Here is a 26,835-nt window from a genome sequence, read left to right on the forward strand (position 1 = left end):
GCTTTTTGTAAGTTACAGTATTTGTGATGCTATGATTTCTGTAGTGCCATCAGCATGTATATTGATAAAAATGTAGACTGCAGTTGAAGCTTTCTTCTCAGGTTCCTTGCCAAACCAGCTTTAAACCCTGGTCACAAATTCCGGTTTGTCAAAACTACAGTTAGTGTCGATGCCAACATAATGATTAACTACTGAGGTGAGAAGGCGAGATTTGAGGGGAGGAGGAACAAGGGCACAATCCAAAGTGTTTCTCAAAATGTGGGTCGGGACCTACTAGGTGGGTCACAAGCCAATTTCAGGTGGGTCCCCATTCATTTCAGTATTTATTTTAATGCTACCGTAGTATGTGACCATATTGGGGGAAATGTTTCAGATCTGTATTATTATTAATTATTAACAGTATTTACTTTTTAAAAGTACAGTATGTACTTTTAACAGGCTGCTATGTATATGCTTTTAACAATAATGGAGCTTACTCCTGGATAAGTGTGGATAGAATTGCAGTCTTTGGGATGTTTGGGGAGTTTTTTTAAAAAAACGAGATCAGCAACAGCTTGGGAGAGTTAGGAGGTTCTTCTTTATTTTAAATAAATTTTTAAACTTATTGTAAACTTTAAATTTACTTAATTCATTTGATCGCACGGGGATCTTAAAAATCCTCCTGCTTGATGATGTCACTTCTGGCTATGACATCACTTCCAGGTTAATGACATCACTCCTGGTGGGTCCTGACAGACTGTCATTCTTAAAAGTGGATCCCAGTGCTAAAAGGTTGAGAACTGCTGCTGTATCCAGATTGTGATTCAGAGTATGTGCGCCCAAGACCTGGCTGGAGAAAGCAACCTGGAAGTATGTCAGTTATAAGTACACACACAGAAATTGCCCTGATTGAAACTGAATGAAGTAGTGTGGATCTCATTGGTGGAGTAGAGGGAGAGGAGATGGAGGCTCATGAGGGGGGTGGTCCACAACATTTGATCTAATGCACAAAACCCGAGCTCTAGAGCTGTAAGTAGAGACAGCACCCGTTGCGATTTCTAGCTAACTGATTTCTAGGAAACATGACACAAAGGAGTCTTTGTCTATGTGGCGGCTGCAGAGTCCCTCTCTGTAGCCAATGCACAGTCATGCCAGCCAGTCGCGACGACGGGATGGGGGGGGATGTGTAAGTGTAACAGATCTGTTACTGTGCAAAACTCCCTGTCTCTGCCTCCTTGAACTGGAGCAAAGTCTCTGCTGAATTCTGAATGAATGATTGCTGCCCAGGCTATAATGCGCCCATGTGATCTGTGACACTGGCTGCCTCTTTAATGGCCTCTTTTCTCTGTTCCTTGTGATGTTCAAATACCTAGTAGATCATTGTGAATTTTCCAAGAATTGGCAAGCTTTTGAAATGCTTCTTAATGATACAAATACCTCTTTCTTGTGGTTAAAGGAACGTGTTTTGGAAAGCCCAGGGAACTACTGTTTAAGAATAAAAGAAAAATTCCCACCCCAACTTTAATAGAGTTGATAAATGTTGTCCTATGAGGTAAAAAAAACCCAAAAAAACAACCACAACCTTAGACCAGCATTGGGCAAAATGAAATTCTTAGGACTAGGAGATTCCTTTGGCGGGTTTGTACTTGAAAACTTTAGTTCATGGATTGATAGGTCTGAGGACTAAGGGCACATATGTTCAGTTTTGGAGCCTGTGGCTGTAAGCGCTTGCCAGTATTGTGAAGTGCATTTAAATGTTTGTTTTTTCAAAGCTCTATTTCATTTTGGTGGTGGAATTTTTATAAGTTGCTTCATTATAAAGTAGGATATCAAATTTTTAAAAATGAATAATTTAGGGCGACTAAATTTAAAGTATGATCAATAAGTGGTAGCTTTTGTTTTCTGGAACTTCAATTTGCAGAAACAGAATATCTCTGGCAAGTATGCACAATACAGAAAAGCTATTAACAGGAGAATGTGATAACCTTTGCACCCTGTTTGGGAGTACTGATTAGTAGTTGGTGTCCAGCTGCTAATTGAGGAAAGCAGAATACTGTAGTGGCCTAGATGAACTTTGGCGTTATTTAGCAAGGAAATTCTTGCTTAATCTTAAATAATCTTAAATCTTAAATAATCTGATTCTGCTTTCAATATTTCAAAAATGCCCTGATGTTGAGATTGTGTTAGTTTGCAAACCTATAATTTGCACAGGCAGGAGGGCAGGAGGTCTGGTCTAGAGGGTAGAACCTCCATTTGCCTGAAGATAACATCCAGAAGGTCGCCAGTTCGAGGTGACCTCGAAGCAGCTGACAAGCTGATCCGAGTTATTCCATCTGTTCTGAGCGTGGGAGGATGGAGGCCAGAATGTGAAACCAGATCAGAAAGAAACATCTGAATGTTGTGGTTCTTGAAAGGTAGAACCTTCTTTCAATTGTAAAAATACCTACAGGGATTTAAATAGCCTGCCTATGTAAACCACCTTGAATAAAGTCTTGAATAAAGACCAAGAAAGGCGGTATATAAATACCTGTATTATTATTATTATTATTATTATTATTAATGAGTCTTTTCACTGATTAACAGTGCAATCCTATGGAAGTCTCAGAAGTACTCAGAAGTACTCCCCATTGAATTTAATGGGACTTACTTCCAGCTAAGTGTGTATAGGATTGCAGTCTAATCCACTTAAAAGAGCCAGTGTAATGCCATGAATAGAGTATTTGGACAGGACCCTGGTTTCATCTCTTAGCCATGAAGCCTAGTGGGTGACCTTGGAACAGTCGCATTTTCTCAGCCTAGCCTACCTCACAGGATTGTTGGAAGGATAAACAAACAGTGTCTGCAAACCTGACTTGATGTCTGAGGCCCTTCTTTCTGTCATTGTTCTTCCCCCTCATCAAATGCATGGTAGGTGGGTACAAAGAATAGGACCATATTATAGAATGGCCGCCCCACAAGAGGTGTGGCTGGCCCTTTTGATCCTTGCTTTCAGGCAAGCTCTGGAAGCAATTTTAATTTAGTGGATTTTTTTAGTTCTGTCCTTTAGTGCTTTTTAAAATTTACTGCTGCTTTTACATAATTTATCTTGGCTTTTACTGCGGTGGTTTGTTTTGGTATTATATTCTATTTACACCCTTGTGAACTGCCCTAAATATTTCTTAGTATTGCAGATTTCATTGGAATCCTACTAGAAATCATCATCATAATTTGAAGATGGAACCTGCTACTCTGTCTTGAGAGGGACTAGGGCATACAGGCCAAATGTGGCTGTTCAAGGCAACTTTGAGTAACCACCTTGAGTATCTCTAGTGTGCCTCATTTGTATTCCACACTTCTGGAAGGGTGGGGAGGAAGGACTTCTGGATCAGTTGGTGCAACTTACAGTCAAACTTGTTTTGTGTGTTTTTAGTTATTAACCACTAGCAATAATCCTTCCTCTGAATCATCTGCCTTAATAAAACTTCTTAAAACACGCACAGAAAATCCCTCCCTGTACATTAGGTACCCTTTTAAGTAGCGATGCTCCTTTACAATCAGCCCCACCTCAGTGTCAGAAGGGAAGCATTTCTTGGCCTGAGGATTAGGGATGGGAAAAGCTTCTCCCACTCAGTTTCTGTGGTTCAGGTGCTTGCTGAAGGTGCAGCAGCCGGGCCAAGTAAACCAGGCAATAGCTTTGGTTTCTGTGGAGGAAGGAGAATTAGTTGGTCCCAACTTAAGGCATGAATATAGTTTCCTGTTCTAAGAAAGTGGTTGCTATTAAAATGTATCAGCCTGAAGTGTGGATTGCAAATAAATGCAAATTGTGATTTTTCTAGAAATAGGCTTAGCAATTTAGTGCATTCAGAGAAAGAGCTAGTCTGTATAATTAAAGACTTGACCTAGTGAATGCTTGGGCATGTTCTGTTAACTGTTCTGTCATGGGAGTGAGACTCGAGTGCTGTGAAAATGATACCAACATTGCTTTACTGGATCAGATCAAGATCCCTCTGGTACATACAAAGTTCCGGACTGGAAGTCCAATGAGTGGCAGGTTTTCAAGTCCATTTGGATATAGTGGCATTTTGCCCAGACAGCTCAGTGAAGAGACAATTGTCTGCCTGATACTCTCGAGTTGATGGGAACTGTAGTTTGTCTCCCTGTCCTCCTCCAGACCTGCCTATCCTGCCCACATGGGCAGATCATCAGAAGCTGGCCTGCACACAGAGACCAGAGTTGTGTTGTCCTTCCGCCAGGAAAGACTCAGTCACTGGTTGTGTAATTCTGAACTTGGCCATCTCCTAACTATCAGTCCTAGGCTGCCATGTCAGGTGAGCATGGAAACAGGGTTCCACACAACATGTTTTTCTGGGGGGACACGTGGTCTGAAAAAGCCCAGCCGGTTTTAAAATTATGTTCTAGGGAACTCCTGAAGTTTGGCAGGGATCTTTGGCAAGATTAGTTACCGTAGCCTTGGTTCCCCCAAAGACAGCTTGCTCAACACTGCTCATTTGCTTCTGCAAACATCTAAAAAGACCTTCTCTGATGACTGGAGAGGGCAAGCTGGATTACAGAAGGAGGCAGTCCCTCAAATATGCTGGCCCCAAGCTGTATATGGCTTTTAAAGGTCAAGACCAGCACCTTGAATTGGACCTAGAAATGAACCAGCAGTCAGTTCAGCCACTAGAGCAGCAATCCAACAGAGCTGAACCACCAACCTCCAGTGACCACACAGTCTGCACTAATTGCAGTTTCCGAACTGTCTCCAAGGGCAGGCCCACATGTAGTAAATTAGAGGAGTCTTACCTTGATGTCACTACAGCATGGATCACAATGGCCATGTTCAAATGATTCTGGTACAGCACAGCTGGCATGCCAGCTGAAGCTGGGCAAAGGCCCCCCCCCCAGCCACAGCTGCCACCTGCAAATCAAGAAGCAGTTGCGAATCTAGAAGAACCCCCACCCCCAAGACTGCAGACTTGCTCCTTCAGAGGGAGTGCTACCCTGTTAAAGATCAAGACTATTATCCAATACCTTAATCGTGAATTTCCTAAACAGGAGAGCCTCTGTCTTGTCCAGATTTAATCTGAGGTTGTTCACCTTCTGCCAGATCCCAGTCTGAAGCTTTACTTCATTCCTCCAGTGCATCTAGAACAGCCATTTTCAACCACTGTGCCGTGGCACACTGGTGTGCTGCAAGTGGTCCACAGGTATGCCACAGGAATTTGGGGGAAGGTCATTTGTTAATAGGGCCAATGGGAGATGTGAGCCCCCACTGGCAGCTTGGTGCGCCTTGTCAATTGTCAAAAACCTGGTGGTGTGCCTTGACCATTTTAGTGCCTTGTCAGTGTGCCACGAGATGAAAAAGGTTGAAAATCACTGACCCTAGAACCTTCACTCCACAATCGTGTGAACATTATAGCTATTTGTGTAATCCTTGTCCCACCAGAACTTTTCCATATTGTTTGCTGATCTGTTGGCTTCCAAAACATACATTTTGTAATCAAGAAATACTGTGTCAAACTCGGGCTTCTGGCATGGAACGCACATCATTTCTGTTTTAGATCAACTTCCTAATCTTGGAAGTTAGATTTCCGTTACAAAGCACGCCACTAACAATTCGGTTTTTCTTCTCTTCTCCTTTTTGTTACACTTCAACAGATATTACTGGTGATGACAAAAAGTTCAATCAAAATTGCAAATCGTACTTCAGTAGCTTACTTGGTAGATTTTATTGGGGGATTTCAAAATAGGAAGAAATTACAGTTTCTCTTTCCTGTGTGTTTTCTTTGAATGAATGAGTTTAAAAAAAATCTCTTTTCTTAGAAAATTGCCAGCCATGATTTACGTGCTTGCTTGTGTGTTAAGAGAAATGTCCTAGTTTCACCAATTACTAAAAATCTGTTCTATCTGTGGTGGGGGACAGGAAGCAAACACTGATATTTTTTGGATGTCCTTTTCTAAAACTGTCTCCTGTGTGTTATCTTTTTCTGGTTTCTTTTAAGTTGAAACCACAAAGAATCATCTGTCTTATGTGCTTGTATCTTCTTTTTTTCCTTTTTGTAAGGGCCAGTCATTTCCTGCACTTAGAGGGTTTTGTTAAATCTTGATCTCCAATGCAAGGAGAGGAAGAGAGAATTTTGCGTCAATCCGCACAACTCTTTTTTTTTTTTGGTTGTTGATTTTGAAAACTGCTTTGAAAAAGTTTCCCGTCTTAGAATATTTCATAATCAATTTGATAAGAAGCACCCAACAGTCAGGGGATCCAGCTTCTTCCACAGAATTCAGTGCATTCCTGAAACTTGTAAGAATAATAGTTCTGTGTTTATTAATAGGCAGGTCGTAATCTTTGGCTGTCCTTGGTAGCCAACGGAAAAACTTGTTGCCAAAATCTTGCCCTTTCCCTTATCTTGTGACTCTGCACATGGTCAGGGATGTGTGGGGAACTGGGGGTTTTGAATTGGAGCGACAGCAACTGTTACCCTGCACATGCCCAATCTGATCTTGGAAGCTAAGCAGGGTCAGGCCTGGTTAGTACTTGGATGGGAGACCGCCTGGGAATACCGGGTGCTGTGGACTTATACCATAGTCTTTCAAGACTGAAGGTTGCCAACCATCTCTAGGAGCAGGGTTCTGGAACCAGCACAGAAACTCCCAGACCCAGTACTGCTGCCTTTCAGCTCTTTAGCTCAGAGAGTCTGAGGAAACAACAGTGGTCTTAGCCCTATCCTGTTTTGACCAAGGATGCTGCCACCAACCTTTTTGACCTTCTTCTGTCTGCTCTGCAGTCAGACCCACCCAGCAGCAGATTGCCTTCGAGCCAAGCCAAGATCTGGCAGGACAATCCCCATCCCTTTCTCTAATGTGAGGAGGGGAGATGGGGATCTTTGAGGGCAGTTTTTCCCAGACTTTTTTTGACCACAACCCTAAAAGCAGTCTTTCTTTCAATACCCATGGAGTTGGTACTTGTTAATCATCCTCAGCCTTTTGCTCTTTCTCTGAACACAGGCACAAGGACTTGTTCGGACACCCCCTCCCTCTCCAGATTGCTGCTCGAGAGGGGGCCAGAGATCTTTCCCAGCTGTTGAGCTGTGCTTCTGACAGCAGTCCCTACCACAGATCCAAGCCACCCAGAAAGGTTGGGGCATCCTCACATCATGTCTGGGGCATCACACTTCATGGATTTATTTATTTCAGTATTTATCTGCCACCTTTCTCATAAAGTCTCATAGACTCAAGGCGGTTTACATAGATAGGCTGGCCATAAACCCTATTTTTTTTTTTCAAATTACGAGGGTTATTCTATAAGAGAAACATCATAAGATTTTCCATTTCTCCAGATACTTCCCGTCATGGTGCGATTGTCCTCCTGGCTGTCTTGCATTTTCCAAACTTCCACAGGGCAGCTGCAAAACATGCCTTAGGCTGGCTCAGGATGTGATCCATTTCTTTCCAGCTCACATTCCTTGGTCTCTAGCCAGTGGCTTCTGGTCATCCATCCAAGGCAAGGCCCAAGCTGATCCCGCTTAGCTTTTTCAGGCAAGGCGGCAGCCCAACCTCCTGCCTGACTGAAGGTGGCAGAGTCCTCCCAAAGCTGGTAAAACATACTGTACCATTGCAGAATGGTGCCATTCTTGAATGCTTCTCCATGTATAAAGGAAAACCCCCGGCAGCTAGCAAACTATGCTAGAAAACTAGCATAGTTTGAAAAGGGCCATGCTAGTACCTTTCCCTTCTATGTTAATTTTCTGCTTATGGGAAGTTGTGTTGTTGTTTTTTTATACAAGAAAGCTTTAAAAAATAGCCTTGTGCACTACAGTACATCACTTGATCCAGTGCTTATGTTTTCTGGGAAGTGGCATCATTTATTTTTGCTTCAAATACATTTCCTTTGTCCTCTGTAAACCCAGTGATTATGGTTGATGGTCTGTTTTTTTTAGGTCTTTTCAATCCATTTTAGTCATGTGGTTAAAATTAAAAAAAAAGAAAAAGCACAGACCACAGAAGATGAGATTTTAAAAACTTGCTAAAGTGTTCCCCATTCCCCTTTTTTTCTTCCTGTTCAATTCTCTTGAATCCTAGGTTTCAGAACAAAATTCATTCCGGCAAGAGTGTGGCTGATGGCTTTTCATAAAAAAAAAAGAAAAAGAAATAGTTGCCTGGAATTTGTAGGAAAAAAACCTCTGCTTATAAAATGGCAGCAGAAAAAAACCCCAAACAAAACAAGAAGAAACCCTTAGCAACTTGTGACCATTTGCAAGGAAAATGGCCTCTGCTGGGCCTCCTTGCCCTTTAAAAGGCCAGGATCCTGGTCAGGAGAGGGGTCAGAAGCATTTTTGTCTCCCCCATGCCACTATGCAGGCTTTCAAAGGTAGACCAGCTTCTCCCTTTGCAAATGTAGCTTAGACCAGTTAATTTTGATGGATAGGACACTAAAGGAAACTGTAAATCTTCCTCCCCCCTTAAATCTTAAAAGCCTTGGAGAGCCACAGTGCCCATAAAAATGTGGTGACTTTATTGCCCAATATTTGTGACTTTTATAGAGGGCTTGTGCGGTAATGTTACAGGGTCCCTGGAAATGGACAGTAAACTAATTTCATGTATTGTCATACTATATATTATTGTTCAGCAGAAATGAACTTTGTAAATTTAAGCCACCTGGTTGGATGAATGCATGAAGCTGTCTTCTACTGAGTCAGGTCTTTCATCCATCTAGTTCAGTAAGTTCTCCACAATCTGGTAGCATCTCTGCAGGGTTTCAGAAAGGGTTCTTTCACAGCCCTACCTGGAGATGTATTTGTTTGTTTGATTTCTATCCCACCTTTCTCCCTGAAAGGCACCCAGAGCGGCTTACAATAATATTAAAATACATGTAAAAACTATAAAATAATTATTAAAAATATATATTGTGAGGCCTTGGTATCCGCAGGGGATATGTTTTGGGATCCTGCCCCTCATGGATTCTGATTCCTGTGGATAATGAAATCTGCAGAAGGGCATCAAGGACATCCTGGATGTGACCAGATGGCAGCAACTGTTACCCTGCACATGCCCAGTCTCGTCTGATGTCAGAAGCTAAGCAGGGTCAGGCCTGGTTAGTACTTGGATGGGAGACCGCCTGGGAATACCGGGTGCTGTAGGCTTATGCCATGATCTCGGAAGCTAAGCAGGGTCAGGCTTGGTTAGTACTTGAATGGGAGACCGCCTGGGAATACCGGGTGCTGTAGGCTTATGCCATGATCTCAGAAGCTAAGCAGGGTCAGGCCTGGTTAGTACTTGGATGGGAGTCCACCTGGGAATACTGGGTGCTGCAGGCTTATACCACAGTCTTTCGAGACTGAAGGTTGCCAACCATCTCCCTATACTGAACACGATCTCCCGATCTTGTCTGATCTCAGAAGCTAAGCAGGGTCAGGCCTGGTTAGTACTTGGATGGGAGACCGCTTGGGAATACCGGGTGCTGTAGGCTTATACCACAGTCTTTCGAGACTGAAGGTTGCCAACCATCTCCCTATACTGAACACGATCTCCCAATCTTGTCTGATCTCGGAAGCTAAGCAGGGTCAGGCCTGGTTAGTACTTGGATGGGAGACCGCTTGGGAATACTGGGTGCTGTAGGCTTGTACCATAGTCTTTCGAGACTGAAGGTTGCCAACCAACCAGGATGTGAACCAACTTCCAGATGTGTCTAGGAGGCTTTCTGAGGCTTGAGGAGGCCACGCACAGCCTCGCCATGCCTCAGAGCATGTCCCAGATGCAATCATAAGGCGCTTCTGTTCACATCCAGGAGATTCTCAAGGCTCTCCAGGTGTGGTCTTGGCACCCATGTTGAGTCAAATCCACAAGTACCAAACCTACGGAAAAGGAGGCCAACCGTAATACAGTATTGAAACCAACCTGTTATCCAAACAACAATAAAACCACCCATCAGTAATTAAGAAAACCACCAACACAGCCAGCAGGTGTGTTCCAAAATCTGCCTTGCTGAGGTCAGAAGGCTTTCTGAAAGAGGAAAGTCTTTGGGCCTTGCCATAAGAATTCAATAGAGGGAGCAGTTCTTAACCCAAATAGGAGGGCATACATAAGACTTCAGATAAGGCCCTATTTCAAATACCACCCCCCTGACATCTTTCAGTGGTGGCACATCCAGAAGGGTCCTCGCAGATGACCGAAGATTATTCTGCTATGGATGGAACCTGGCCTGTTTTGCATGCAAAGCACATTTTCCATCACTGACTCCTGGCCCCTAGCCATGACTCATTCATCACTCTGCACTCTTTGGAGTGGTGAGGCCTGAGGCATCCCTCTCTCTCTGCCAACAGATGGGCAGGAACATCCTCCTGAATGAGTAAAGAGCAAATCCATCTATACCTTTTGTAGTGCTTGAGTGAAGAGTGCCTCTGACTTCAGTCTCGAAAAGACCCTGTGCCCCAGGTGTTAAAAATTAGAGACCCTCCAGTTTGCAATATTAGCTGCACATAAAACCTGCTTCTTTCCTTTCTCTTGTTGCCTTCTGGAAATTTCAAAGAGAAAACTTTTAATTCTTTCAAGTTCAGGGTCTAATCCTGAAGCCTTTTTGCAGCTGAGAATTGGTTCAACTGTTCTGAGTGTTTGGCTGCTTGTATAAACACGAAATGTTTCATATAAACACGAAGTGTTGTCCAAGCATTGGAAAAATGTTAAAACGGCAATTTAAGAGCGCTGTTTGAGGAAAATGGACTTTGAAGCAATCAAGAACAGGAAGTGGTGTGGCTCTTCCGCAAGATATGGGAACTTGGTTTCGTGCCTGGCTATCTTGGCAGATGCCGCAAGCAGTAAGTTACTTGCGGTAGTAGGTTGCACTACCTTTCCACATGCGCTGGAAAGGTTGAACGCTTTCCACATGCGCTGCCTCCGGCGCATTCTCAGCATCACCTGGCAGGACAAAGTTCCTAACAACACAGTCCTGGAACGTGCTGGAATCCCTAGCATGTATGCACTTCTGAAACAGAGACGCCTGCGTTGGCGCGGTCATGTCGTGAGAATGGATGATGGCCGAATTCCAAAGGATCACCTCTATGGAGAACTCGTGCAAGGAAAGCGCCCTACAGGTAGACCACAGCTGCGATACAAGGACATCTGCAAGAGGGATCTGAAGGCCTTAGGGATGGACCTCAACAAGTGGGAAACCCTGGCCTCTGAGCGGTCAGCTTGGAGGCGGGCTGTGCAGCATGGCCTTTCCCAGTTTGAAGAGACACTTTGCCAACAGTCTGAGGCAAAGAGGCAAAGAAGGAAGGCCCATAGCCAGGGAGACAGACCAGGGACAGACTGCACTTGCTCCCAGTGTGGAAGGGATTGTCACTCCCAGATTGGCCTTTTCAGCCACACTAGACATTGTTCCAGAACCACCTTTCAGAGCGCGATACCATAGTCTTTCGAGACTGAAGGTTGCCAATAAAAAAAAAAAAGGTTGCACTGTCCCCCTTCCCAGAAACCTCACCTGTTTGGCAGTCATCACTCACCTTTAGGATTCACTTTTTGGCCCAGTTGCTTTCCTGAGCCCCTATATTTGCTTTTCTTTCACCCTTTTTTTTTTGCAGGTGCATTTATACTCTGCAGCAGGTTCTGAAGTTCCATCATGCCAGATTATGGTCTCCTCTCGCAATGACACTGGATAGCAAATTTTTGCAAAGATCACGCCCCCAAGATTGATTAGTCATTTCTTTGAGGTGTGGAACACAAATGTGACAATGAAAATGCAAAATTGGCTGCGGTTTCCGAGATATCCACAATAATTGTTCCAATAGACATGTACTGGCAAATGCCTGCCTTTTTCTCACCACTGATGTACACAATGCATTTAGTTTCTCCTAAACTAGAGCTGATTGACAGATTTCATTGTCATTTTCATGTTCAGAAAAAGAGGGGAGTGGACCGAGGTTTCCAGGGTAAGGAGATACAATTCTTTGAAAAAGAAAACAGCAGAAGAGCCAGTCCCAGAATTCCCACATTCAGTTTGGCCTTGTAGTGGTGACTGGTGGGGGAATCTGTGACACTTGTGCAGCCATATTCCAAGCAGTTCTTCCAAATTGCAGTGGTCTGTGGCAGCAGCGGACCTACCATTGCGTGAACAGAGCAAATGCCCTGGGTGCACATCTCTAGGGCCATGCGGGAAGCCTTCTGAGATTCCCAACACAGTTGGAAACTGTACTGGAAGTACAGTTTAAGACTGCAGGGAAGCCTCAGACGGCTTCCCCGGTCAGTCCTGGAGCCACACAAGGCTCTGTTGCAGTTCAGGTGGGGGGGGCAGCTTTGCATGGGGGAGCACCATCACGGACCTCTGCCCCGGGGCGCCTTGAGGGCAGGTCCGCTACTGGTCTGCGGGAAGTATCTGTGGAAAGTTTCACACCCTCTGTTTAGGTTCAAGAGCTGGGAAAATACGGAAGCAGGTGACAGCCCTCCCGTCCCTGGACCCCCTGCAGATACTTAAACCTGTGGATAATCATATCTACAGGTCAGGACCATCAGGGGATCTCTGGACATGACCGGGCATCTCAGTAGTGGAAGTCTCAGCATGGAAGTCTTGCACCTCAGAAGGCCTCTGAGAAACATCTACAGTTTGCTGAGAAACTGGAAGTGCTTCTCAGAGGCTTTCTGAGTCTCAGGGAAGTCTCATGCAACCTGCAGAAGGCGCTTCTGGTTGCGTCCAGAGGTCCTCTGTGGGTCTTCCAGCCGCAGGTTCAGAAACCATGGTGAGTCAAATCCATGGGTTCCAAATCCAAGATTAAGGAGGTTCCACTGAACTTCCCAGGGAGAAGACCTGAATCTCCTGCAACTTTGCAACACTTTAATAGGCAGCCTTGGAAAGCTGGGGCTGCGAGTCCTTGCCTCTTGGGTTTTGATCCTTCAGCATCTCTTTCAGTTTTTCTCTGATTCTGGGAGAACTGAGGGGGAAAAGGGGGGGGGGAATTGGGAGTTCTCTAGATTCTAACAAGAGTTTGAGGCATCATAAACTGTGTGTGCGTTTGTACCTGGCCGAAGAACTAGAATACTTACCAGTTACCTGCAGCCTCAGATTTTCATTTTCATGTTTGTTTTCCTGTCCCGAACGCTTTGCAGTTTGCGTGTGTGTGTTTTTTAATATCCTGTTTTTATTTGAAGAGTGAACTTATCCCAGAAAAATCCCATTGCTAGTCACTGCTTTGTTATGATCACTGAGCTATTCCCTTTGCATCTTGCTTGCCTCATAAAGTCCAAATTTTATGGTTTTTAAAATTAGTCCTGCATATTCCTGTGTTAAATCCCCTATATCCATGTTTGCAGGACAAACAGCACCAGCATAATTTAATAGAAGCGTAAATGCAGACATTATTAGAAGCATGGTTAGCCCACATCATCTTTTTTTTCCCTCCTTCCTGCCACTCAATAGCTTTAGAGTTCAACACTGGATGTGTTTCTGCTTGAACATGATTACACCGTGGAAAATTAATGATCTGAGCTGATTATCTCCACTAAGATGGAGTTTGACTTCCTGTACTTTATGGGTGTTCATCTGCCCTGGGGCTGTTAAGACCTTTCGAGAGGCCTTGCTTTCCATCCTGCAAATGGTGAGCAATTGGGGACAAGTCTGGACAGCAGATGGAACAGGCCGACTTGCCTGGCTTTGCACAGGAGTTAATCAGCAGAGGTAAGACTCCCCAAGAGTTCAAAATCAGGTGGGCTGATTTCAGCCTTGCAGTACCTGGTGTTTTTTTTTTTAAATAAAACAATCAAACAGCGAGAATCCCAGTGGCCCACCAATGTGTTTTAAAAGATACAAAGCAAGAGCACATCCTCTAGATCTCTTAAAAATGAAGGCATTGTGGGAAGATAGCCATAGTTTAGACACATGCAGCTGGACCTAGATTTAATCCCTGGCATGCACAGGTAGGGCAGGGAAACACCTCCGTTTGAGAGATACCTTGGGGAACTGCTGCCAGTCAGTATAGATCTGAGCTTGGCTAGATGGCCCAGTGGTCTGACTCGGTTTTGGGCAACTTCAAGAATATCCTTACCTCTGTGGTGCAGCACATACTAGAAGGTCCCATGTTCAGTCCCCCAAATACTGCTTGGAAAACTTATGGTTTCAGTTAGGTCAACCTGCAGCAAATGTCATTGACAAAAAGAAGACAGAATGAGCAAGCAAAGCAAAGAGTTTCCAGCCGCATCCACGTGTCTCCTTCTGAACACACCCTATGACTTCAGGCATTTCATTCCATGCAGCCTTTGCAACATCTGATGCACCAACATTCTTGATGGCAAGAGGGAGCGGAGAGCCAGGAGATTCCAAATTGAAGCCTCCTCAAGATTAAAGTCAGATGCTTGACGTTAATTCCCAAGTATTGTGCATTTTGTTCTCTTCCTCTTTTTCTCCCCTTAATAAGCCAGTCAGGGTTTTAAAACACTTTTGGCAAATGGTTTGTCTAGCCCTGTAAGGGCTTTTTCTCTTCTTTCTTTTAATCTACAATCTTTCCCACACAGTCCAATAGAGGAAGGCAGTTTTCTTCACAAGTACTTCCGAGTACAGTACAGCAGCCTGTCCACGCCCTTCTTGCTTTGGCAGAGAGAAATTCTTAGATTGCAAATGAATTTCTGCTGCGCTCACGGTCTCCAGCTGGGAATGTGTCCATTCTTATCCTCTGCAGGCCCAGCCTAGCACTGAGTGGATTGCTCTGCTTGCAGCTGTTTCTCGGGAAGTCCTGCATAGTGTCTGAGCCACTGTACTGTTTCACTGTTCACATCTTCCCCAGCCTGACACTCGAAATGTTGTGGTTGGGGGCCTAAAGATACTCTACTAAGAAAGGAGCACTTCATTAGTTGATTCAAAGTAACAGAACCTTAAAAACAAGCACAGTGTTGTAAGTGTGTTTTCAGTGCAGTGAAATGTAATGCCGTGCATTTTAATGTTACCACAGTCCTTTATCACTTGGTTCTGTTCTTGTTCTGCAATGGTTCTCAGATTCCTCAGGAAATCTTGTGGTCACAGCGATGATGATGATGAACATAAAAACAGCCCCACTGGATCAGACCATAGGCCCATCTAGTCCAGCTTCCTGTATCTCACAGTGGCCCACCAAATGAAGACGATGCACTGCTACTTTCTCAGTGTCTTTCTCAGAGCCAACCAGCCAGACATTTGTTAATACAGGCGGCAATCCTAACCACACTTTCCTGAGAGTAAGCCCCACTGAACAAACTAGGACTTACTTCTGAGTAGACCTAGTTAGGATTGTGCCCACAGTAATATTAACATTCGATTTTTATTAATGTTTTTATGACTGATTGTTTTTATTGCTGCTGGTTGACTTTTAACATGCTTTTATGCATGTATTTTATAGTTTTATGTATTTTAAATGTATTATTAACGTGTTGTGAAGTGCCTTGGGGAGAAAGGAAATAAATCCAGTAAGTAAAGACACAAGCCTAACCAGGTCTACTCATAAGTAAGTCCTGTTTTGTTCAATGGGGCTTACTCTCAGGCAAGTGTGGTTAAGGATTGCAGCCGAAGTAAGTGAATAATATTGGCAATTGACATTCAGTTCCTCCTGGTGCTGATTAATCTCAACCATCTCTCCAAGACAAAAATAAATAAATAAAATAAAAAGCTCAAAGTATCAGTGGCTGTCAGCCATGATTGTGACACACTCTATGGGAGCTCCCCTTCAAGTTGGTTCAGGAGTGACAATACAAAGTGCTGCTGCCAGTTGACCTCTTGGGGCTAGGTATATGGAGGTATACATCTCTCTAACACTGAAAGAGCGTCCCTGGCTTCTGGCCCTTTCCCCAGCTCCATTCAAAGTTATCACCTTGAAAGCCTTAAATGGTCTGGGTCCAGGATACCATAAGGATCATCTCCTTCCACACCCCAGATGTAAGATCTGCTTCAGAAGCACTGCTCTAGCCCCCTCCCCATCTGAGCTGAACTCAGCAGAGACCCACAAGAGGGCCTTTTTTGTGTTGACATCTCATCTCTGAAATGTCCTTCCTAGGGAGGCTTTTCTGGTACCAAGTTCATTGTCCTTCTGATGCCGAAAGAAGACCTTTCAATTTTAGATTTGTTTTCACGAATTTTATTATTTTTGTGCTGTTCTTCCAGTGGTCTTGTTTTTTTTACTGTTTTATTGTTATATTGTCCATACTGAGAGGGTTTTGACTGGAGGCATAAATGAAAGAAATGACTTTTGGTTGCCACTGGTGCTGGGAACAGGAGTGTGCTGCTGCCTTCATGGTCTGTGTCCCAAAAGCATCTGGTTGCCTACTGCTGGAAACAGAGTGCTGGGCTAGAGGGGCCTTGGGGCCAATCCAGTAAGATGGCTCTTCTGTTCTGCACACCCCTTTCTAAACTGAGTGATATAGTGCAGAAAACATTTCAGTGGCTTTCAGGGTTTGATTACTGAAAATATATTTCATCTGGACGCACAAATAGCATTGGTGGCCTGTTAAATGTCCTGAGCCAACCCTGTTTTCAATTTTTTTTGGTCTTTTCTTCTTTTAACAGAGGACTCATTTCCTTTCTCAATCAGAGAGAGAGAGAGAGAGAGTGCATGTGAGTTTGAGACCTTCCATTGATTTCCAAAACCTTTTTGCATGAATACTGTATACTGAGACATCAACCAACATATTTATGTTAGACATCCATGTGTGACTTTGGAAAATGGCAGCATGCTGGTTTTCCAGCACTGCACTATCTTTCTTGAATTGTGGCAAGCAGAACTGTGTTCCAAATTGGAATATGGATTTGCATAGGAGCTTTATAATATTAGCAGTCTTAAACTCACTGCCTTCCTTGCAGACCCCTAGCATGGCATTTGTTATCTTTGCAGCTGAAATGCACTGGGTCAAAATTTTCAATGCACTTTCCACCACGACCCTAAGATCTCTTTCTGGTCTCATCGCCAACAGCTCAGACCCCATCAGTGTATATATGAAGCTGGGATCTTTTGCTCTGATGTGCATCATGTACACTTTTTGACATTGAACTGCATTTACCATTGGCCTCAGAAGACTGCCTGGATTTCTGAAACCCAGTTTGCTGGCATGGAGCTCCCCGCGAATTTCACTATCTGTGGAATTCTGTGTCTGCAGGGGGTCCTGGAACTGTATTTCTGTTACAAGATAGGCAGTTTTACATTTAAGTTCCTTTAGAACTCCTGGGTGGATGCCAAGTGGGCCCTGTGATTCCTTAATCTTTGTCAGTGTGTTCTGGAACCTTTGTCATTTCTGTTTGACTCAGTTCATTGGACTGTGAAAGTCAGTTCAGGTTTCTGCCCTACTGCTTCTATTCTGCTGGTCTCATTGCCCTGCAGTTCAGTTTGCACAGATGTTTAACTCATCTGTGGCAATTAGTTATGATGATGATGTCAAATCTCCATGTTCAGGGACAGTGTACCTCTGAATACTACTTTCTGGGAGCACAGCAGCAGGGAGAGACTTGTGGTTTGATCCACCAGGGTTTTTCTTCATTTCTTAAAATTCTCCACTGGTGTTAAAATGTCCCTTGCTACAGACTGAAAACTTCCCTGTAGGTTTAGCAACTGTGAGAGCTTTAACCGCCTTTTGTTGTGGAAGGCACTGTTTAGAAACTCTGTGACGCAATTAATGGTTTCACAGGGAGGCAGTCTGCTATTCCTAATCTTTACAAGTCTGCTGGCTAAAATATGACATAATGCATTAAACGTTTTTAAGAACACATGGACTGATTCAAGCTGCTCTGGAGTCCATCTGAGAATCCTTCTACTATACGTTCCTGGTCCTTTTCTCTTTTTCCTGGGGATGCTTTTTGAGCTAGATATGGGCATCACTGTAGGCCTGGCTCACATATGTCCCTGCTCTATATCCTTTCCCTGTGAGTGTTGTGAGAGTGTAGGACAGAATGAATGTTCTTATTTGGGCACAAGGAGCAGGAAAGTGGAGTAATATCTAAACAGGCCTACATGAGAAGGACATAGGGAGAAATGCAAACAGGTTTAATTCTGTTTTACAGTTAGAATTATACCCTTCCGCCTCTATCTCTTCCTTTAACGATGGTTCACCTTGGTGGAAAGTGGGGGGAGAGGAGGAAGTAGGGAGAAAAATAGTCAGATGCATTGATACCAGATTAAAAACACTTGCCCTGGTGAGACATAGTGCTCTATAAATTGCCACAGTTTTACCGCACATCTCATTTAGTCAGTAAACAGCTTTGCATGCTACAACCGTCAACAGTCTCACACCAGCAGAAGTTGGTCTAATAATAAATGCCCCTGCACAGTTTGGTAGTTAAGGTTATGTGTTTGTGCGCTGGAAATTCTTTGCAAATGTGCACGCTTTCAGTTGTAAAATAAAAGGAATATTTCCCATGGAAACCCTATTTAGGGAATGTTTTGGTGACAGACCTGTAAAGCATCGTCCCCAAGCATAGACTGTTAGGCTGCAGTTTTCTGCACCAGTGGTTCTCAAACTTTTAGCATTGGGGCCCACTTCTTAGAATGAGAATCTGTCAGGACCCATCAGAAGTGATGTCATGACCAGAAGTGACTTATCAAGCAGGAAAATTCTTAAGGCTACAATCCTACCTACACGTACCCAGGAGTCAGCCCCATTGGCTATCATTCTTAAAAGCATATATATAATAGCCTGTTAGAAGTACAATTTCCCCTGGGGGCTGGGGATAAGAATAGGCCCTCAGTTTGGCTGTACTTGTTGTAAGAGGCGACTAAACAGCCACCGGGTAGATGGGGCTTGTCAGCCTGGGAAGGCAGCTCATCTGAGAGAAGGAAAACTCTGATCCCAAACCTCCACTGCCTTGTGGCTACATCCAGTTATGGAAAAGGCTTCAGGAGTCAACCTCGAGGCAAAATCCAGACCCGGAGTCCCTAAGGCAGTTCATGGCTGAACACAGTCACGTTCTGGCAACTCCTGCGACGCCGCTGGAACCAACCGTATTGGCCTCTGCCTTTCCATTGGACCATTTCAGCGACGTGGAGAGGGGGGATTTGCTGCATGGGTAACAGCCTATCCTCCATACCTACTTTACCCAGGCTTTGCGCACTGGAGAGGACACTGTTCCAGAACCACCATTCAGAGCGTGACACCATAGTCTTCCGAGACTGAAGGATGCCAACTCAAGAAGTACAATTTGTCACATTTCCCCAAGTGCAATCACATATCAAGGGAGCATCAAGTCTAACATATTAAAAACAAAATATTGAAATGAGTGAAGACACACCTGAAATTGGCTCACAACTCACCTTGTGGGTCCTGACCCACAGTTTGAGAAACACTGCTCTACACACTTACGTGGGCGTAAGTCCTACTGAATTCAGTGGGACTGAGTTCTGAGTAGATGTGCATAGGATTGGGTTGTTTCGCTCAGTACTATCTACTGACTGGTTGCAGCTGAAGAAAAGCCACCTTGGAAAGCCGCATCAAAATCCCTCTATATTGGACACCAGGCCAAGTCTGTCCCTTTCTTTTGGACTCTTGATACCATTTAATTGCTACTGACCAGGTTATGGGTTCCTGCCTTTTAAAACTAGATATTCATTTTGAAGTTGATCATTGGCTGTAGCTACCTCTTGGTTTGATCCTGCCTTTTTGGCATGGTATTTTAATATTATATCTGTTTCAAATATTAATTGTGGGATAGAAATTCTTCAATCAGTAAGTGAAACTGCACCCCCCCACTCCCCCACACACACACCACCCGGTAACAAAAGCCAGATGGCCACTTTTCCAAGGCCCCTTCAAGAGGACGTGACTTCAAGAGGAAGTGAAGAGAGGGCTGGGAAGGGAAGCTGTTAGAGGGTGCTTATTTCTTTCTCCAACCACTGCTTCTCTAAGCCATTTTCCCAACAGGGCTTCCAAACCCTTTATTATTGTTAAGAATATGTAGCCCCCCCCCCTCTCTCACACTCTCATTCACTCACACACACATTCTCAAACACAAGGGAGGAGATACCAGCAACAGCCAGTGGAACAGAGAGGGCTGACCTGAGGAGTTGCAAGGCCCAATGCAATACATTTTCATGCCCCCCCACCTCCCGCAGGCCCCCCAATTCACCAGGATGAGTAGCAGCTGCCAGGCACCCAGCAGCAGCATCACTACCAACTACTTGGGGGTGTGTGTGATTTCCAGCCATTTGAACCCAGACCTGGGCTGGAGGGACTGTCCAGCGGCAGTGCTCAGTTTGCCGTGATCTCCTTGCGACGCCCTGGCATGGAAGATTCAATGCCAGGGCATCAGCTACAGAGCGAGGTGCTGGATGTGGCAGCGGGTATACTGCTCACCACCCCAGTGTGGGGGCTTTCCAGGCATGAGGCCCAATTTGACCAAATTGGGTCAAATTGCCCTAAGGCTGGCCCTGGGAACAGACACCATACTGGGATGAATAGGAACAGTGGAACTGTTCCCCCACTAAATGTAGGGGATGATTTTAAAATGTGCCTTCTTGCTTAGTTGGCAGGGCAGTTGTATTCACATGTAGTGTGTACTTGGGTCTTCTGCATGCAAAGCCTATGCTTGGTCACTGAGCTCTACCGACCTCCTCATTTTGCCTGTGCTGTATGTCTGTCTATTAAACCAAACACTTTCCATCCCTTTATGTATGACCTCCAGGCATTCCTCTAATTTGTTCCAACAGCAGACAAGAAAAACATGTTCTGTGGTGGCTTTGGGAGCAATGGACATTGCTTGATAGAAGCATAAATTGGAAGACCCTTATTAAAATCAGCTCTGGAGCTGATTTCTCCAACAGCCTAAGGAAGAAATTATAGCTTTCTCACCGAGTGGCTGATGCAAAAGGTAATTCGGTGATTGATGGAGTTGGTGGCAAGACTATATACAACAGGAGGATGGAGAAGCCTCGGTTTCATTGATGTGTTAAATCCATGCCTGGGTTTTGCACCTTCAGGCCAAAAATCATAGACTCACAGAGTTGGAGGTGGCTTTATGCACCATAAGAACATAAGAACAGCCCCACTGGATCAGGCCATAGGCCCATCTAGTCCAGCTTCCTGTATCTCACAGCGGCCCACCAAATGCCCCAGGGAGCACACCAGATAACAAGAGACCTGCATCCTGGTGCCCTCCCTTGCATCTGGCATTCTGACATAGCCCATTTCTAAAATCAGGAGGTTGCGCATACACATCATGGCTTGTACCCCGTAATGGATTTTTCCTCCAGAAACTTGTCCAATCCCCTTTTAAAGGCGTCTAGGCTAGACGCCAGCACCACATCCTGTGGCAAGGAGTTCCACAGACCGACCACATGCTGAGTAAAGAAATATTTTCTTTTGTCTGTCCTAACCCGCCCAACACTCAATTTTAGTGGATGTCCCCTGGTTCTGGTATTATGTGAGAGTGTAAAGAGCATCTCCCTATCCACTCTGTCCATCCCCTGCATAATTTTGTATGTCTCAATCACGCCCCCCCTGAGGCGTCTCTTTTCTAGGCTGAAGAGGCCCAAATGCCGTAGCCTTTCCTCGTAAGGAAGGTGCCCCAGCCCCGTAATCATCTTAGTCGCTCTCTTTTGCACCTTTTCCATTTCCACTATGTCTTTTTTGAGATGCGGCGACCAGAACTGGACCATCTAGTCTTGACGTCTGTTGCAGGCAGAAAATGCAAAGCTAGAATATCCCTTACAGACGTTTGTCCAGTCTCTGCTTGAAGACTTCCTGTGGGTGAGTCCATTCACCCCCTAGATATAATTGGTCCCATGTTGTCTCACATTAAGAAGCTTTTCCTAAAATTAAGCAAAAATCTATAAGGTCGATCTCTTGTAACTTGTCCATTAGATCCATTAGATCTGGGGCAGAGGACAATTTGTTTGATAGCCCTTCAGATATTTATTCTTCACATTTTTATACTACCCTTCCTCCAAGGAGCTCAAGATGGTATACACGGTGTTCTTCCCCTCCTTTTGTCCTCACAACAAACCTGTGAGATAGGCAAGGCTGAGAGAGTGACTGGCCCAAAGTCACCCAGGAAGCTTCATGGCTGATATTTGAAGGGTGCAGTCATGTTGCAGAAGGGTGCAGAAGTTAAGACTTCTGTCCTCCAGTCTTAAAACACCCAGTTCCTTCAGCCTTTCTTAATAGGGCCTGTTTCTCAAACCCCTGATCACATCTTCCTAAGGCAGTGGCATACCCAGGGCAATGGGGGAAAATACCCCGAACATCAGGCTTGGGGGGTGGCGCCATGACCCACTCCCCCTGCCACTGGTTTGGAGCTGCCTCCTTTCCTCCCCTTTTTTTACAACGGGGAAAAGGAGGAGGAGGCGGTGTGGAAATAATTGCAGTGATGATGACATCACAGCAATTACTTCCCGGTCAGAGGGGCAGCAAATGGGGAGATGGCCCCTGGTGGGAAAACTGCCAGGACCACCACCACCATATGGTACTATTCCTTTAATACCCTCTGGTCTGCAGACCAGCCCATAGCAGTAAACAGGGTCTCTGATTTTTTTATATGCAGAAAGGGGGAGGCATTATAAATCCCTTAAATATGAAGGTACTGCAGCAGAAGTTCCATGTTCCTGCTTCTTGGGTAGGCTGCAGCATGGGAAACCAAATGCTGCTCTCCAGCATAAGAATTTCTGCCCCACCAGCACGTGTCAGTGGTTGAATTTCCTTTCCATATTTGGCCCTGCACACTGCAGTAAGGTTGGTTCCACATGGCCTGCTAAAACAAGCTGCTCTCTGGCATTTTGTCTACTTCCTTGAAAATACTTTCAGTTATTTCAAACTGAAAATTTGTACAAATCAGCAACAGAGGCAACAGACATCCACTAAAATTGAGTGTTGGGAGAGTTAGAACAGAAAAAAAGAAAATATTTCTTTACTCAATGTGTGGTTGGTCTGTGGGACTCCTTGCCACAGGATGTGTTGATGGCGTCTGGCCTGAACTCCTTTAAAAGGGGATTGGACAAGTTTCTGGAGGAAAAATCCATTATGGGTTACAAGCCATGATGTGCATGTGCAACCTCCTGATTTTAGAAATGGGCTATGTCAGAATGCCAGATGCAAGGGAGGGCAGCAAGAGGCAGGTCTCTGGTTACCTGGTGTGCTCCCTGGGGCATTTGTTGGGCCGCTGTGAGACACAGGAAGCTGGACCAGTTGGGCCTATGGCCTGATCCAGTGGGGCTGTTCTTATGTTCTTACGAAAATAATGTTAGATAGACCATTTAACATTATTCTACTAGCTGTTGATTTTAGATTGTACGGTCTCTGCCATTTTATTCTCAATTTCTCTGCCTAGGGAAGCTGCCTGTATTGGTTCTTGGTAATCATGATTTCTCCACAAATCATGTGGAGAACCTGAAGAAAGCAAATGAAATACACCGAAATAAAATGTTGCTTACCTGAAAGCTAATGTTGGGCTGATCTCCTCAGGTGTGCTTTGTTAGCATCTTGGCAAGTGGAGGCTGGTATCCAGAGAGCTTATGGTATCCAAAGAGCTTATGCAATGTGTTTGGTGTTTGGACTTGGGAAAGATCCATTGTTTCAAAAGTGGTCTGATGTGTTGTTGGGTAAGGTGTGTACATGCCTGTGTGTTGGGGAGCACATCCAAAGTGCTGTTGGGCGAGGGGAATTAGTTACACTGTTCTTTGGATCCTGGCTGGGATTTCTCAGCTTTTCCACAGAAGCCACTCAAAATGCTTCCTGTAATCCAAGGGAAAGGCTCCAGTGAGTGAGAGAGGGATTTTGAAATAGTCATTACCTTAGTGAGCAAATATGGCTCTTAATGATGTCTGGGTGATCAGCCATTCTTGGCAAGCAGTTTCATGGCTTCCTAAACCTGAAGCTAAAGCTGTCTTGGTTAGCCTTGGACCAGAACCAAAGCCCTGAATCTAAAAGGTAACAGCCAGCTCAGAATCAGCGGATCATCATGAATTAACTTTCCCAATTGCATGATCAACATTTTATTGTTGGTGTTTCTTAATCCTGTTTTAGATTGTTCATAAGACCCTTTGAAATAAAATAGTTTGAAATAAACTTGAAAAAGAAAATGCCTTTTCTCAAGTTGTATCTATCCTCACCTTCACCATTTAGGGGTCCAGTCCATTGCAAGCAATCAAATCTGACATTGTTCAGCAGGGAATACAGTATATCAAAACACGTTGAAAATTTCTGAATCAGTTACTGAACTACTTTCTAACCATGGTGTCCGAATTGGAATTGAATTGGAGAGTTTAAAAAAACATACCAGTGAACTCATAGTTTTAACAATTTGGCTCCTGGAGTGGCTCTGTGTGACCGTAAGCATTTATGTACTCTGTGACCCAAAACTACTTATGTAAATCACGGAAATAGGTTATTTCTCTTTTTTAAAAATATCATTCTGCCATTTTTACTCTTGTGCAGTACAGGTAGAGCCTATTTATCTGCGTTAGTTCCGTTCTGTGACTCAGCACGATTAACAAAAAATGCGTTGTGCTGAGCAGCAACTGTTACCCTGCAGAAGCGCGATCTCGTCTGATCTCGGAAGCTAAGCAGGGTCAGGCCTGGTTAGTACTTGGATGGGAGACCGCCTGGGAATACCGGGTGCTGTAGGCTTATACCATAGTCTTTTGAGACTGAAGGTTGCCAACCAGCCATATGAGTCCGTGGAGTTAGAGTTTGTAGAGCAAATAGGCTGCAGCCTGACACTTCTGGTTGGAAGGAAACTAAGGCAGCTGTTCTCAATCCCCTCCCCTCCCCACTCAGCCCTCCTGTTGCCAGCTATCCTGCTTCTTTCAGAGTTGGAATGGTGAGCTTGCTTGGGAAGCCTCTGTGTCCCAGGCGGCCTCCCAACAGCAGGTACTTCTCCTCCTCCTCGCTGCTGCCGCTCCTGCAACCATCCCAAGCACCATCATGGAAACTCCTCTGCCCTGGAGCATTCTGAGACTTGTAGTCCAGCTCTCTGCTCACCATCACCTGTCTCTCCAAGGCTTCCCAAGAGCCTGCATCATGGGGGGGGGGGTGCAGAAATTCAGCAAACACTCCCTGGGTTTTTTTAAGCAATCCCCTCTCCTCCCCCTCTTGAGCCATCCTCATTGCCAGCTGCCCAGCTTCTTTCACAGGTGGGATGCTGATCTTTTAAGAGTCCAGCCCTATGCGTTTCTACTCAGAAGTAAGCCCCATTCCAGTCAATGGGGCTTACTCCCAGGAAAGTGTGGACAGGATTGGGCTATAAATAGCATGCTTTGCTTGGTGGGAAGGCTTTGTGATAGCCTGCACCATGGGGGGGGGGGAATTTGGCAAACACTCCCTGGGTTCTTTAAAGCAATCCCCTCTTCTCTTTTAAAGCAATCTCCTCTGTTGCTACAGCACCTGCCCCTGTGTGTGTGTGTGAGAGAGAGAGAGAGAGAGAGACCTCCACCTCCATGTGTTCTGGCTACAGAGGTTCTTGCCCCCCCCTTCCCCTCTTCAGCCTCAGCTGGCTCAGGGGCTCCAGGAATGTTACTATTCCTTTGCAAAAGGAGCCTCTTTAAGGGCTCCAGGGCTATTGCTTGCCTGGGCGAGGCTGAGCCTTTTTGTGGTGTTTTGGGCTGCCTGGAAAGGAGTGAGTTGCCCTTCGCAGGGCAAAGGAGGCAAAGGTGTGTGTGACTTTCAGTACCCCCACCCCATTCTCCTTGGGACAAATCCACAGATAAAAAATCCATGGATAAATAGGCTGCACCTGTATTTAGACTTGGAGATGGGCAAGCAGCTATCCAAAGCACTTCAGTCTCACCTCCAACCACTGGTACTCTTATTTTGTTACCACAGTGGCTTCTTTGCTCACAGAGTTCCAAGAAAGTTTTGGCACTCTTAAGGACTAGAAACTTGTTACTTTGTTAGCTTTGGTGATTATACCTTTCCAGTTCTTTCATCCTTACCCTATGCCACATCACCAAAACAGTACCCTTCGATCTTTCCTTTGCTCTGGTTTCTTTAAAAAAACAAACCAAAAACTCACTCCAGAAACTACTGTCCAGCATTTACGAGTTCTGCTGGCCATCAAAGCAGTGGTTTTCAGACTTTTTAGCACCAGTACTCACTGTTTAGAATGGCAATCTGTCAGGAACCAGGAGAAGTGATATCATTAACCTGGAAGTTATGTCACGACCAGAAGTGACATCATTAAGCAGGGAAATTTTTAACACCTACCTACAACAAAATCAAATCAATCAATCAATCAAGTAAATTAAAAATATAAAATAAATAAGAACCCTCCTAACCCTCCCAAACATTTGCTGATCTGTTTTTTAAAAAATCTCCCAGACATCCCAAAGGCTACAATCCTATCCGCACTTACCCTGGAGTAAGCCCCATTGACAATCATTGTTAAAAGCACATACATAGTAGCCTGTTGAAAGTACTGATCTGTAACATTTTCCCAAATGCAGTCACATACCTTGGTACCGTCAAGACAAAATAAAATGCAACTTGAAATGAATGGGGACCCATGTGAAATTGGCTTGTGACCCACCTAGTGGGTCCCAACCCAAAGTTTGAGAAACACTGCATTGGGAGAGTTAGGACAGACAAAATAAAATATTTCTTTACTCAGCATGTGGTTGGTCTGTGGAACTCCTTGCCACAGGATGTGGTGATGGCATCTGGCCTAGATGCCTTTAAAAGGGAATTGGAAAAGTTTCTGGAGAAAAAATCCATTACGGGTTACAAGCCATGATGTGTATGTGCCACCTCCTGATTTTAGAAATGGGCTATGTCAGATGCAAGGGAGGGCACCAGGATGCAGGTCTCTTGTTATATGGTGTGCTCCCTGGGGCATTTGGTGGGCCGCTGTGAGATACAGGAAGCTGGACGAGATGGGCCTATGACCAGGGCTGTTTGTATGTTCTTAATACTAGGAGCATCAATGGTCTGACTCAGCACAAAGCACCTTCAAATGGGTAG

At 44.7% G+C, this 26,835-nt stretch overlaps 1 protein-coding gene and 1 pseudogene across 1 annotated transcript in view; both read left to right on the forward strand.

Moving 5' to 3' along the window:
• CHSY1 (chondroitin sulfate synthase 1) overlaps positions 1-26,835 on the forward strand; it is an 88,761-nt gene that overhangs the window by 25,062 nt on the left and 36,864 nt on the right. The window lies entirely within an intron of this gene.
• LOC136659799 (5S ribosomal RNA) lies at positions 24,387-24,507 on the forward strand (annotated as a pseudogene).

The sequence above is a fragment of the Tiliqua scincoides genome, chromosome 8, assembly GCF_035046505.1.
Source record: "Tiliqua scincoides isolate rTilSci1 chromosome 8, rTilSci1.hap2, whole genome shotgun sequence".
In the NCBI taxonomy this organism is placed as follows: domain Eukaryota; kingdom Metazoa; phylum Chordata; class Lepidosauria; order Squamata; family Scincidae; genus Tiliqua; species Tiliqua scincoides.